Source organism: Bufo bufo, chromosome 9, assembly GCF_905171765.1.
Source record: "Bufo bufo chromosome 9, aBufBuf1.1, whole genome shotgun sequence".
In the NCBI taxonomy this organism is placed as follows: domain Eukaryota; kingdom Metazoa; phylum Chordata; class Amphibia; order Anura; family Bufonidae; genus Bufo; species Bufo bufo.
Window position 1 is genome coordinate 518,343 of NC_053397.1, and position 12,688 is coordinate 531,030.

The following is a 12,688-nucleotide window of genomic DNA, read 5'->3' on the forward strand; positions in this document are numbered from 1 at the left end:
AGGGGGAATATGACAAGTGTTCTACGTTCTAGCCCTTAAGGAGACTAATAGTTATTAAATAAAAAGTAAAAAAAAGTTTAAACACGCCCCCCCAAATATAGAAAACAATATATCGCAATATATATCGCATATCGCACATGCTTAAAATTAAATCGCAATATAGATTTTAGGCCATATCGCCCACCCCTACACCGTACCAGCTTCAACTGCCCTTCTGGTGCTCGCCACGTCACCATGTTGTACGGCAGTGCTGGTACTAGGTCCAGGAAGGGCTGCGCTGCTGGTGTATGCCTCACCACGTAATCCGACAGCGCCAGCCCCACTCTGCTGCCCTTGAAACGGATCCTGCACAACCTGTGGTCTAGCGACACGGGGCCGGGTACGCCTGGTTCTATCAGGGACCTCAACCTCCTGGTCTGAACTTTGGGTCAGAGAGCCACTGCTTTCTACAGGTTCATATTCTGACCCGCTAGATTCGTCAGATGAGGGTTCCCATTCCTCATCCGACTGGGTCAGAATCCTGTAGGCCTCTTCAGAAGAATACCCCTTGTTTGCCATTTGGACTACTAAATTTAGGGGTATTCCCTGAGACTACCCAAGAAAAAAAGCAAGCCTGTCTTACAAAGGGGAGGCTAGCGAAGTACCGGAGGCCGCTGCGGTTGATAAAAAATATCAAAACTGATTTTTTTATCGCCGCAGCGCTTGTAAAGTGAATGTGCAGTGATCAAAAAAATATAAATTTTTTGTCACTGCGGCGGGGCGGGCGTGGGTGAACGCACGTGTGGGCGACCGATCAGGCCTAAGGTGACACTAATACAATTATAGATCTGACTGGGATCAGTTTTGATCACTTACAGATACTATAAAAGTACAAATGCTGATTAGCGATACGCTAATCAGCGAATAAGTGAGTGCATTGGGCTGGGCGCTAACTGACGCTAAACTACCTACCAAAGGGGCCTAAACTATCCTAAAACCTAACAGTCAATACTAGTGGAAAAAAAAAAGTGACAGTTTACACTGATCACTTTTTTCCTTTCACTAGGTGATTGACAGGGGTGTTCAAGGGGTTAATTCGGGTGATGGGGGTGATCTGGGGCTAAGTGTGGTGTTTGGTGTGTTCTCACTGGTATGTGTGCTCATCTGCTGGGACCAACCGACGAAAAGGACCAGCAGAGGAGCAGAGAGGCCATTTATAAATATAATGTGTTATCTGGCTTTTGATTAGATTTTTTGAAAATCGCCAGCCTGCCAGCCACGATCATTGGCCGGCAGGCTGGTGACGAAATACTTCTTTAACTTTTGCCTTTGACTTTTGGCTTTGAGCGAAATCTCGCGTCTCGCGAGATGACGAATATATGCGTGACTGTGCGCAGGGCTGCCTCCTCCGGAACGCGATCCTGCGTTAGGCGGTCCGGAGGCAGTTAAGGCCATCTGTCCACCAGCTGAAGCTTAACAGAAGATGGGTGTTGCAACAGGACAACGACCCAAAGCATAGAAGTAAATCAACAACAGAATGGCTTAAACAGAAGAAAATCCGCCTTCTGGAGTGGCCCAGTCAGAGTCCTGACCTCAACCCGACTGAGATGCTGTGGCAGGACCTCAAGAAAGCGATTCACACCAGACATCCCAAGAATATTGCTGAACTGAAACAGTTCTGTAAAGAGGAATGGTGAAGAATTACTCCTGACCGTTGTGTCTGATCTGCAACTACAGGAAACGTTTGGTGGACGTTATTGCTGCCAAAGGAGGTTCAACCAGTTATTAAATCCAAGGGTTCACATACTTTTCCCACCTGCACTGTGAATGTTTACATGGTGTGTTCAATAAAAACATGGTAACATTTAACTCTTTGTGTGTTATTAGTTTAAAGGGATTCTGTCATCAGATTTTACCTCTATAACCTAAAGATATCCTCATGTCCGGACTAATAAGAAGAATCCTAAGCTGGCCTTATTAAACCTCACTGAGGCTCTATTTGTCCAAAAAACAGGTTTTTATAACCTGACAATCACTTACTTAAGGTGCCCAAGGGGAGGTCCGTTAATACAGGGTGCCCGGCCGCACCCCTCGCCGTCCGGTGCCCAGCGCCGCCTTCCGTCTTAATCGCCACCTTCCCTGTCTTCAGCGCCGCCTTCTACAGCTCAGCGCCGCCTCTGCAATCCTCCCGTCCCTTTGCCAGATCCCGCGCCTGCGCACTAGGCTCGGCCTGATGCGCCCGTACGGACTCCTGGCAGCGGCTTCATTGAGCGAAGTGCGCATGCGCCGGCCTGATGCGCACTTCGCTCAACCCTAATATGACCTGCAGATTGGCTGAGCTTAGTGCGCGGGATCTGGCAGAGGGACGGGGAGGATTGCGGAGGCGGCGCTGAGCTTTAGAAGGCGGCGATGAAGACGGAAGGTGGCGCTGGGCACCAGACGGCGAGGGGTGCGGCCGGGCACCCTGTATTAACAGACCTCCCCTTGGGCACCTTAAGTAAGTGATTGGCAGGTTATAAAAACCTGTTTTTTGGACAAATAGAGCCTCAGTGAGGTTTAATAAGGCCAGCTTAGGATTCTTATTATTAGTCCGGACATGAGGATATCTTTAGGTTATAGGGGTAAAATCTGATGACAGAATCCCTTTAAGCCGACTGTGATTGTCTATTGTTGTGACTTAGATGAAGATCAGATCACATTTTATGACCAATTTGTGCAGAAATCCATATCATTCCAAAGGGTTCACATACTTTTTCTTGCAACTGTATGTGTGTGTGTGTATATATAATGTACACGGCCTACATCTCCTGTACTGTCCTTATATATAATGTACTCGGCCTACATCTCCTGTACTGTCCTTATATATAATGTACACGGCCTACATCTCCTGTACTGTCCTTATATATAATGTACACGGCCTACATCTCCTGTACTGTCCTTATATATAATGTACTCGGCCTACATCTCCTGTACTGTCCTCATATATAATGTACACGGCCTACATCTCCTGTACTGTCCATATATATATATATAATGTACACGGCCTACATCTCCTGTACTGTCCTCATATATATAATGTACACGGCCTACATCTCCTGTACTGTCCTCATATATATAATGTACACGGCCTACATCTCCTGTACTGTGTATATATATATAATGTACACGGCCTACATCTCCTGTACTGTCCATATATATAATGTACACGGCCTACATCTCCTGTACTGTCCTTATATATAATGTACACGGCCTACATCTCCTGTACTGTCCTTATATATAATGTACACGGCCTACATCTCCTGTACTGTCCATATATATATAATGTACACGGCCTACATCTCCTGTACTGTCCATATATATATAATGTACACGGCCTACATCTCCTGTACTGTCCATATATATATAATGTACACGGCCTACATCTCCTGTACTGTCCTCATATATAATGTACACGGCCTACATCTCCTGTACTGTCCATATATATATATAATGTACACGGCCTACATCTCCTGTACTGTCCTTATATATAATGTACACGGCCTACATCTCCTGTACTTTCCATATATATATAATGTACACGGCCTACATCTCCTGTACTGTCCTTATATATAATGTACACGGCCTACATCTCCTGTACTGTCCTTATATATATAATGTACACGGCCTACATCTCCTGTACTGTGTATATATATATATATATATATAATGTACACGGCCTACATCTCCTGTACTGTCCATATATATATAATGTACACGGCCTACATCTCCTGTACTGTCCTTATATATAATGTACACGGCCTACATCTCCTGTACTGTCCTCATATATAATGTACACGGCCTACATCTCCTGTACTGTCCTTATATATAATGTACACGGCCTACATCTCCTGTACTGTCCTTATATATATAATGTACACGGCCTACATCTCCTGTACTGTCCTTATATATAATGTACACGGCCTACATCTCCTGTACTGTCCTTATATATAATGTACACGGCCTACATCTCCTGTACTGTCCTTATATATAATGTACACGGCCTACATCTCCTGTACTGTCCATATATATAATGTACACGGCCTACATCTCCTGTACTGTCCTTATATATAATGTACACGGCCTACATCTCCTGTACTGTCCTTATATATAATGTACACGGCCTACATCTCCTGTACTGTCCATATATATAATGTACACGGCCTACATCTCCTGTACTGTGTATATATATATAATGTACACGGCCTACATCTCCTGTACTGTCCTTATATATAATGTACACGGCCTACATCTCCTGTACTGTCCTTATATATAATGTACACGGCCTACATCTCCTGTACTGTCCTTATATATATAATGTACACGGCCTACATCTCCTGTACTGTGTATATATATATATATAATGTACACGGCCTACATCTCCTGTACTGTCCATATATATATAATGTACACGGCCTACATCTCCTGTACTGTCCTTATATATAATGTACACGGCCTACATCTCCTGTACTGTCCTCATATATAATGTACACGGCCTACATCTCCTGTACTGTCCTTATATATAATGTACACGGCCTACATCTCCTGTACTGTCCATATATATAATGTACACGGCCTACATCTCCTGTACTGTCCTTATATATAATGTACACGGCCTAGATCTCCTGTACTGTCCATATATATAATGTACACGGCCTACATCTCCTGTACTGTCCATATATATATAATGTACACGGCCTACATCTCCTGTACTGTCCTTATATATAATGTACACGGCCTACATCTCCTGTACTGTCCTTATATATAATGTACACGGCCTACATCTCCTGTACTGTCCATATATATATATATATATAATGTACTCGGCCTACATCTCCTGTACTGTGTATATATATATAATGTACACGGCCTACATCTCCTGTACTGTCCATATATATATATATATATATATATAGTACACGGCCTACATCTCCTGTACTGTCCTTATATATAATGTACACGGCCTACATCTCCTGTACTGTCCATATATATAATGTACACGGCCTACATCTCCTGTACTGTCCTTATATATAATGTACACGGCCTACATCTCCTGTACTGTCCATATATATAATGTACTCGGCCTACATCTCCTGTACTGTCCTTATATATAATGTACACGGCCTACATCTCCTGTACTGTCCTCATATATATAATGTACACGGCCTACATCTCCTGTACTGTCCTTATATATAATGTACACGGCCTACATCTCCTGTACTGTCCATATATATAATGTACACGGCCTACATCTCCTGTACTGTCCATATATATATAATGTACACGGCCTACATCTCCTGTACTGTGTATATATATATATAATGTACACGGCCTACATCTCCTGTACTGTGTATATATATATAATGTACACGGCCTACATCTCCTGTACTGTGTATATATATATAATGTACACGGCCTACATCTCCTGTACTGTCCATATATATATAATGTACACGGCCTACATCTCCTGTACTGTCCTTATATATAATGTACACGGCCTACATCTCCTGTACTGTCCTTATATATAATGTACACGGCCTACATCTCCTGTACTGTCCATATATATAATGTACACGGCCTACATCTCCTGTACTGTGTATATATATAATGTACACGGCCTACATCTCCTGTACTGTCCATATATATAATGTACACGGCCTACATCTCCTGTACTGTCCATATATATAATGTACACGGCCTACATCTCCTGTACTGTCCTTATATATAATGTACACGGCCTACATCTCCTGTACTGTCCATATATATAATGTACTCGGCCTACATCTCCTGTACTGTCCTTATATATAATGTACACGGCCTACATCTCCTGTACTGTCCTCATATATATAATGTACACGGCCTACATCTCCTGTACTGTCCTTATATATAATGTACACGGCCTACATCTCCTGTACTGTCCATATATATAATGTACACGGCCTACATCTCCTGTACTGTCCATATATATATAATGTACACGGCCTACATCTCCTGTACTGTGTATATATATATATAATGTACACGGCCTACATCTCCTGTACTGTGTATATATATATAATGTACACGGCCTACATCTCCTGTACTGTGTATATATATATAATGTACACGGCCTACATCTCCTGTACTGTCCATATATATATAATGTACACGGCCTACATCTCCTGTACTGTCCTTATATATAATGTACACGGCCTACATCTCCTGTACTGTCCTTATATATAATGTACACGGCCTACATCTCCTGTACTGTCCATATATATAATGTACACGGCCTACATCTCCTGTACTGTGTATATATATAATGTACACGGCCTACATCTCCTGTACTGTCCATATATATATATATATAATGTACACGGCCTACATCTCCTGTACTGTCCTCATATATAATGTACACGGCCTACATCTCCTGTACTGTCCTTATATATAATGTACACGGCCTACATCTCCTGTACTGTCCATATATATATAATGTACACGGCCTACATCTCCTGTACTGTGTATATATATATAATGTACACGGCCTACATCTCCTGTACTGTCCTTATATATAATGTACACGGCCTACATCTCCTGTACTGTGTATATATATAATGTACACGGCCTACATCTCCTGTACTGTCCTTATATATATAATGTACACGGCCTACATCTCCTGTACTGTGTATATATATATATAATGTACACGGCCTACATCTCCTGTACTGTCCATATATATATAATGTACACGGCCTACATCTCCTGTACTGTGTATATATATATATAATGTACACGGCCTACATCTCCTGTACTGTCCATATATATATAATGTACACGGCCTACATCTCCTGTACTGTGTATATATATATATAATGTACACGGCCTACATCTCCTGTACTGTCCTTATATATATAATGTACACGGCCTACATCTCCTGTACTGTGTATATATATATATAATGTACACGGCCTACATCTCCTGTACTGTCCATATATATATAATGTACACGGCCTACATCTCCTGTACTGTGTATATATATATAATGTACACGGCCTACATCTCCTGTACTGTCCATATATATATAATGTACACGGCCTACATCTCCTGTACTGTCCATATATATATAATGTACACGGCCTACATCTCCTGTACTGTCCTTATATATAATGTACACGGCCTACATCTCCTGTACTGTCCATATATATATAATGTACACGGCCTACATCTCCTGTACTGTCCATATATATAATGTACACGGCCTACATCTCCTGTACTGTCCTTATATATATAATGTACACGGCCTACATCTCCTGTACTGTGTATATATATATATATAATGTACACGGCCTACATCTCCTGTACTGTCCTTATATATAATGTACACGGCCTACATCTCCTGTACTGTCCTTTATATATAATGTACACGGCCTACATCTCCTGTACTGTCCTTATATATAATGTACACGGCCTACATCTCCTGTACTGTCCTTATATATAATGTACACGGCCTACATCTCCTGTACTGTCCTTATATATAATGTACACGGCCTACATCTCCTGTACTGTCCTTATATATAATGTACACGGCCTACGTCTCCTGTACTGTCCTTATATATATATGTACACGGCCTAGGTCTCCTGTACTGTCCATATATATATATGTACACGGCCTAGGTCTCCTGTACTGTCCATATATATATATATGTACACGGCCTACATCTCCTGCACTGTCCATATATATAATGTACACGGCCTACATCTCCTGCACTGTCCATATATATAATGTACACGGCCTTCATCTCCTGTACTGTCCATATATATATGTACACGGCCTACATCTCCTGTACTGTCCTTATATATATAATGTACACGGCCTACATCTCCTGTACTGTCCTTATATATAATGTACACGGCCTACATCTCCTGTACTGTCCATATATATAATGTACACGGCCTACATCTCCTGTACTGTCCTTATATATAATGTACACGGCCTTCATCTCCTGTACTGTCCATATATATATAATGTACACGGCCTACATCTCCTGTACTGTCCATATATATAATGTACACGGCCTACATCTCCTGTACTGTCCATATATATAATGTACACGGCCTACATCTCCTGTACTGTCCATATATATAATGTACTCGGCCTACATCTCCTGTACTGTCCTTATATATAATGTACACGGCCTACATCTCCTGTACTGTCCTTATATATAATGTACACGGCCTACATCTCCTGTACTGTCCTTATATATAATGTACACGGCCTACATCTCCTGTACTGTCCATATATATATAATGTACACGGCCTACATCTCCTGTACTGTCCTTATATATAATGTACACGGCCTACATCTCCTGTACTGTCCTTATATATAATGTACACGGCCTACATCTCCTGTACTGTCCATATATATAATGTACACGGCCTACATCTCCTGTACTGTCCTTATATATAATGTACACGGCCTACATCTCCTGTACTGTCCATATATATAATGTACTCGGCCTACATCTCCTGTACTGTCCTTATATATATGTACACGGCCTACATCTCCTGTACTGTCCATATATATATATGTACACGGCCTACATCTCCTGTACTGTCCTTATATATAATGTACACGGCCTACATCTCCTGTACTGTCCTTATATATAATGTACACGGCCTACATCTCCTGTACTGTCCTTATATATAATGTACACGGCCTACATCTCCTGTACTGTCCTTATATATAATGTACACGGCCTACATCTCCTGTACTGTCCTTATATATAATGTACACGGCCTACATCTCCTGTACTGTCCTTATATATAATGTACACGGCCTACATCTCCTGTACTGTCCATATATATAATGTACACGGCCTACATCTCCTGTACTGTCCATATATATATATATATATATATATATATGTACACGGCCTACATCTCCTGTACTGTCCTTATATATAATGTACACGGCCTACATCTCCTGTACTGTCCATATATATAATGTACACGGCCTACATCTCCTGTACTGTCCTTATATACACTGCTCAAAAAAATAAAGGGAACACTTAAACAACACAATGTAACTCCAAGTCAATCCCACTTCTGTGAAATCAAACTGTCCACTTAGGCAGCAACACTGAGTGACAATCAATTTCACATGCTGTTGTGCAAATGGGATAGACAACAGGTGGAAATTAGAGGCAATTAGCAAGACACCCCCAATAAAGGAGTGGTTCTGCATGTGGTGACCTGACCACTTCTCAGTTCCTATGCTTCCTGGCTGATGTTTTGGTCACTTTTGAATGCTGCCGGTGCTTTCACTCTAGTGGTAGCATGAGACGGAGTCTACAACCCACACAAGTGGCTCAGGTAGTGCAGCTTATCCAGGATGGCACATCAATGCGAGCTGTGGCAAGAAGGTTTGCTGTGTCTGTCAGCGTAGTGTCCAGAGCATGGAGGCGCTACCAGGAGACAGGCCAGTACATCAGGAGACGTTGAGGAGGCCGTAGGAGGGCAACAACCCAGCAGCAGGACCGCTACCTCCGCCTTTGTGCAAGGAGGAACAGGAGGAGCACTGCCAGAGCCCTGCAAAATGACCTCCAGCAGGCCACAAATGTGCATGTGTCTGCTCAAACGGTCACAAACAGACTCCATGAGGGTGATTTGAGGGCCCGACGTCCACAGGTGGGGGTTGTGCTTACAGCCCAACACTGTGCAGGACGTTTGGCATTTGCCAGAAAACACCAAGATTGGCAAATTTGCCACTGGCGCCCTGTGCTCTTCACAGATGAAAGCAGGTTCACACTGAGCACATGTGACAGACGTGACAGAGTCTGGAGACGCCGTGGAGAACGTTCTGCTGCCTGCAACATCCTCCAGCATGACCGGTTTGGCATTGGGTCAGTAATGGTGTGGGGTGGCATTTCTTTGGAGGGCCGCACAGCCCTCCATGTGCTCGCCAGAGGTAGCCTGACTGCCATTAGGTACCGAGATGAGATCCTCAGACCCCTTGTGAGACCATATGCTGGTGCGGTTGGCCCTGGGTTCCTCCTAATGCAAGACAATGCTAGACCTCATGTGGCTGGAGTGTGTCAGCAGTTCCTGCAAGACGAAGGCATTGATGCTATGGACTGGCCCGCCCGTTCCCCAGACCTGAATCCAATTGAGCACATCTGGGACATCACGTCTCGCTCTATCCACCAATGTCTCGTTGCACCACAGACTGTCCAGGAGTTGGCAGATGCTTTAGTCCAGGTCTGGGAGGAGATCCCTCAGGAGACCGTCCGCCACCTCATCAGGAGCATGCACAGGCGTTGTAGGGAGGTCATACAGGCACGTGGAGGCCACACACACTACTGAGCCTCATTTTGACTTGTTTTAAGGACATTACATCAAAGTTTGATCAGCCTGTAGTGTGTTTTTCCACTTTAATTTTGAGGGTGACTCCAAATCCAGACCTCCATGGGTTAAAAAATTTGATTTCCATTTTTTTTTTTTGTGTGATTTTGTTGTCAGCACATTCAACTATGTAAAGAACAAAGTATTTCAGAAGAATATTTAATTAACTCAGATCTAGGATGTGTTATTTTTGTGTTCACTTTATTTTTTTGAGCAGTGTATAATGTACACGGCCTACATCTCCTGTACTGTCCATATATATAATGTACTCGGCCTACATCTCCTGTACTGTCCTTATATATAATGTACACGGCCTACATCTCCTGTACTGTCCATATATATATAATGTACACGGCCTACATCTCCTGTACTGTCCATATATATAATGTACACGGCCTACATCTCCTGTACTGTCCATATATATAATGTACACGGCCTACATCTCCTGTACTGTCCATATATATATAATGTACACGGCCTACATCTCCTGTACTGTGTATATATATATATATAATGTACACGGCCTACATCTCCTGTACTGTGTATATATATATAATGTACACGGCCTACATCTCCTGTACTGTCCATATATATAATGTACTCGGCCTACATCTCCTGTACTGTCCTTATATATAATGTACACGGCCTACATCTCCTGTACTGTCCATATATATATAATGTACACGGCCTACATCTCCTGTACTGTCCATATATATAATGTACACGGCCTACATCTCCTGTACTGTCCATATATATAATGTACACGGCCTACATCTCCTGTACTGTGTATATATATATAATGTACACGGCCTACATCTCCTGTACTGTCCTTATATATAATGTACACGGCCAACATCTCCTGTACTGTCCATATATATATAATGTACACGGCCTACATCTCCTGTACTGTCCATATATATATAATGTACACGGCCTACATCTCCTGCACTGTCCTTATATATAATGTACACGGCCTACATCTCCTGTACTGTCCATATATATATATATGTACACGGCCTACATCTCCTGTACTGTCCTTATATATAATGTACACGGCCTAGATCTCCTGTACTGTCCATATATATAATGTACACGGCCTACATCTCCTGTACTGTCCTTATATATAATGTACACGGCCTACATCTCCTGTACTGTCCATATATAATGTACACGGCCTACATCTCCTGTACTGTCCATATATATAATGTACACGGCCTACATCTCCTGTACTGTCCTTATATATAATGTACACGGCCTACATCTCCTGTACTGTCCATATATATATAATGTACACGGCCTACATCTCCTGTACTGTCCATATATATATAATGTACACGGCCTACATCTCCTGTACTGTCCTTATATATAATGTACACGGCCTACATCTCCTGTACTGTCCTTATATATAATGTACACGGCCTACATCTCCTGTACTGTCCTTATATATAATGTACACGGCCTAGATCTCCTGTACTGTCCTTATATATAATGTACACGGCCTACATCTCCTGTACTGTCCTTATATATAATGTACACGGCCTACATCTCCTGTACTGTCCTTATATATAATGTACACGGCCTACATCTCCTGTACTGTCCTTATATATAATGTACACGGCCTACATCTCCTGTACTGTCCTTATATATAATGTACACGGCCTACATCTCCTGTACTGTCCTTATATATAATGTACACGGCCTACATCTCCTGTACTGTCCTTATATATAATGTACACGGCCTACATCTCCTGTACTGTCCTTATATATAATGTACACGGCCTACATCTCCTGTACTGTCCTTATATATAATGTACACGGCCTACATCTCCTGTACTGTCCTTATATATAATGTACACGGCCTACATCTCCTGTACTGTCCTTATATATAATGTACACGGCCTACATCTCCTGTACTGTCCTTATATATAATGTACACGGCCTACATCTCCTGTACTGTCCTTATATATAATGTACACGGCCTACATCTCCTGTACTGTCCTTATATATAATGTACACGGCCTACATCTCCTGTACTGTCCTTATATATAATGTACACGGCCTACATCTCCTGTACTGTCCTTATATATAATGTACACGGCCTACATCTCCTGTACTGTCCTTATATATAATGTACACGGCCTACATCTCCTGTACTGTCCTTATATATAATGTACACGGCCTACATCTCCTGTACTGTCCTTATATATAATGTACACGGCCTACATCTCCTGTACTGTCCATATATATAATGTACACGGCCTACATCTCCTGTACTGTCCTTTATATATAATG

At 42.1% G+C, this 12,688-nt stretch overlaps 1 protein-coding gene across 1 annotated transcript in view; it reads left to right on the forward strand.

The window, feature by feature from the left end:
- Positions 1-12,688, forward strand: part of IARS1 (isoleucyl-tRNA synthetase 1) — a 141,617-nt gene that overhangs the window by 13,475 nt on the left and 115,454 nt on the right. The window lies entirely within an intron of this gene.